The sequence below is a fragment of the Oculina patagonica genome, chromosome 3 (genome assembly GCF_052425735.1).
Source record: "Oculina patagonica isolate OP01 chromosome 3, crgOcupat, whole genome shotgun sequence".
NCBI classification, from domain to species: domain Eukaryota; kingdom Metazoa; phylum Cnidaria; class Anthozoa; order Scleractinia; family Oculinidae; genus Oculina; species Oculina patagonica.
In genome coordinates, this window is record NC_135760.1 from 15,259,222 (window position 1) to 15,262,649 (window position 3,428).

A 3,428-nucleotide genomic window follows, 5' to 3' on the forward strand; every position below is an offset into this window, starting at 1 on the left:
GAATAGCTTCTATGTCCCTGCGTGTGTGCCAGTGCGCGGGGTCTCGATCATTAAACTTTATATCATTCCAAAGTGAACAGTGGCCGGTCTCGTGGGCGTGTTGAAACGGCGGAAAACTGGGTACGGGCGAGTTGAATGTCCTGGTCGACCCTTCTAGAATGCTCCTAGATGTCTTGGGTTTGTTGTTATGTCAGTCTACTAAGGCATGCGCACAGTTTTTGGTTATTAAGTTTTCTTAAATATATTGTTTTTAAAAGCTCGCTTGCGTTTAAAGATTTTTTAGTTCATTCAGTTTCAGTTTAAATGTTCAATCTAATATTGAGGTCTAAATTGATTTTTTTTTTCGCAGATGTAGCCTACGAAGGTATGGAGCAACCTTAATCTTTTTAGTCCCAGTGTCAAATTAAAAATCCTCCGCACTGATCATCTTACATTTCTTTCAATTACATTTATGAGAATTTGGCGAAACGTGTAGTAATACCCTTTAATTAACGATTTTCGTTGCAAGATATGTTAACAATTTGTCAATATGAGAGAGTTTTATTGGTGTGTATTGGGGGGGGGGGGGGGTAGGGGGCATAAGGAGACATAAGATTTTAATCACTCTTGGTTTGAAATTGTTTAATCACCGGGTAAACAACAGATCTTTGATAAGAAAAGTGATGATAAACGTATCTTAAATAAAACGTTTCCATTAGTCAACTTGCACCAGAGTCCAAGAGCTACACACTGCGATCCAAAATGTGTGCACTTTCTTAGCTTTGAAAACATCTGTGTTCAACCTCGAGAAAAAGAAGAGGAGACATTATCAAATTAAGCTATTTTCCTTTGTTAAGCCAAACTTCTACGAACAAGTTTGGTTTAGACAACGTAAATAAAAATAATACGATATTTGACAATTTCACATTGACCACAGAAAACAATGATCTTTCGGTATTAATTGGTACTACATCAAGACAATTTCCCTAACTCGACGATTTTTATCATGACATACTTGACAATATATCAGTATCGTCAGCAATGAGACATAAAATTTTAATCATTCTTGGACTCAAATCGTAAAACAGTAATAGTCAATGACACAATAATAAACGAAACTGGCTTCGATGGACTAACCTGAAACGAGATGTTTCCAATAGTCATTTAGCTTGCATCAGACTCCAATATTTACACACTCTCCAAAATGGACCTGGATAAAACAGAAACATCAGTAAAGTAAGTTGTTTTCCTTTGTTTAGTCGAACTTTTACGAAAAGGTGAGCTGTTAATGGAGCATGTTGTGGACAAAATCCTGAGCATTTAGACATAACGCTCTGTCAGTTGAGCAAAGTTCGGCTAAATTCGTCTAATTCTCTACAGATTATTATTTAAAATTTAATTTATACTTAAAAATTCTTGAACTTGACTTATGTAAGTGCGTGGAGGAAATATGTTGGAGCCAAAAAACTCACTTCTTTTGTAAACAAGGCGCCCTGTCATCAAATCCTTGCTTCAATAATCGCCGAGTTCCACAACGAATGTATGGCACTATGCAGTTTTAACAAACATATTCCTAGAACAGTGATCGAAACAAAATTACGCCAGTGAGAATACTGCGTCATGTTATATTTCTTTTTCAGGAAGCATAAGAAAATGAAAATAAAGAAAATTTTCAAAAGTCAGAAAAATAAAGCTTTAGAAATGTATCATTATAATTACCGCAACTTCTCTATATCTCAAAGCATTTGGGTCTCGTTGTTGGAATCAAAGATTAAAAGTTTTAATTTCTCTCGTATAAAAGTTTTGTTTCATTGGTAATGTTTTGGGTGTTTTGTGGAGATCCATCAGCAAAACCAAAGGACAAAAACTGAAATAAATGTCACTCTGATAATAGATTAGCTTTTAAAATTGAGCTTCGAAGATCTGAACATTGCTTTAAAGGTGAGCAGTTTTGAGAGAACTGTTTGACTTATCTGTCAGCATGAGGCCTGCTGGGATGGAATAACAACGTCACACTTGCTTGGTGATTGGCTCCAAAGCTGAACACGACCGCTCCAACATGGCTACATTGAATTTCTGTCGACATATACCTCTGTTTGTCTTGTAGAAAAGAGCAAGGAAAACGTTGACAGTTTAGTAGCATTAATTTTCCATAACTTTGACAAAGTTATGGAAATCAGACTGGTGTTATGCCGAAACTTTTGTAATAAATTGTTATTGAACAAATATATTCTCTCCAACTGTTAATTTGAAAGCGACCTTTCAGGCAAGAGAAAATGTACACGGCAGCACTCGGAACGAAACATGCAGTAACAAATTACGAATGAAAAAGTGTAGTTGCGGCGGCTGAAACATTCTATAAACCTACGGTTCCGTGCTTGGCCGCCAACGAACTGAATGGTGATGGATTCAGTGCTTGCAGAGAAAAATTCTTATTTGGTTAAATCAGTACTTCAGCAACATAACTTGGACAATTTATCAGAATTTATCTATGGCAAACCGACGAGTCGAAACGGGCGCGCCAAAACTGTCACATTCATTCAGTTAAACTGTTGAACGGCTAAAATTGAAACGAAAGCTAAAAGAAACGTAAAGGTATAAGGTATAACAACTAGATAAATAAATAACAAAGGGAAGATAGAAAACGTGGACTCACCCGAAGAAGGAGCGGCTGAAGGAGCACATCGAGGAAGACGAAGGTACGCCTTCACGGCACACAACTGTGACCAACAACAAAATGATCAGCATGTCCTTTGAGACTTCTTTATATGTACATGATTAAAATTCATCTCACCTGCGATAAATGCACTTTGCTAAATCTGAATATTTCGAGAGTTTTGTGTATGAATAATGAGTATTCGACAATGTCGCGAGAAAAGCACGAGTTTTAAATATTACTTGGGGTAGTTGACACTAAAAGTGCCCCCCGCCTTTTGATCTTATCTAATTTGTATAACATGGAAACTTGTTTGTGTTTATTTTTTGAGGGTTGTAAATGTGCGCGAAACTGTAGCTTGCGGTTTAGTGTTAGTGGCTATCGCATCTGGGTACTGGGTGCGGCATTGATGGGCAGTGAGATGTTGAGGATAACTCAATTTTATTGTAAAATATTTATTTCGCTTTCAATTTTAAAATACTAAACGGTATAATTTTTAACGTGGCAGTCAAGTTTTTGAGCTTTTGCAAGGTAAGGATATTTGTTTGGATTTTGTTGCAATCGAAATAGATCACAACGCTTGCTACTGTAGTGCAAGTTGGTTACGATTGCTGGATTGAAAGATTCAGTACAAATCTGGGATATGCCGATTGTTGATTTTTTTTACGAGGTCTAAATACGAAAGTCGGAATCGGCTATTGAAGGCTTTAAAATTCGCTAATTTGATTTGTTCGAGGGTTTCCGCTCCCAAAGTGCTAAAAAACGTGTCGGCGTTTTATCGTATTCGACTTAC

At 36.8% G+C, this 3,428-nt stretch overlaps 1 long non-coding RNA gene across 1 annotated transcript; it reads right to left on the reverse strand.

The window, feature by feature from the left end:
• Positions 1-589: 589 nt before the first annotated feature.
• On the reverse strand, positions 590-1,925 carry LOC144645666 (uncharacterized). Its single transcript, XR_013569324.1, has 3 exons — positions 1,452-1,925; positions 1,113-1,189; positions 590-771 (listed from the first exon to the last, which is right to left on the reverse strand). It is a non-coding gene; the product is annotated as an uncharacterized LOC144645666 (long non-coding RNA).
• Positions 1,926-3,428: the final 1,503 nt, after the last annotated feature.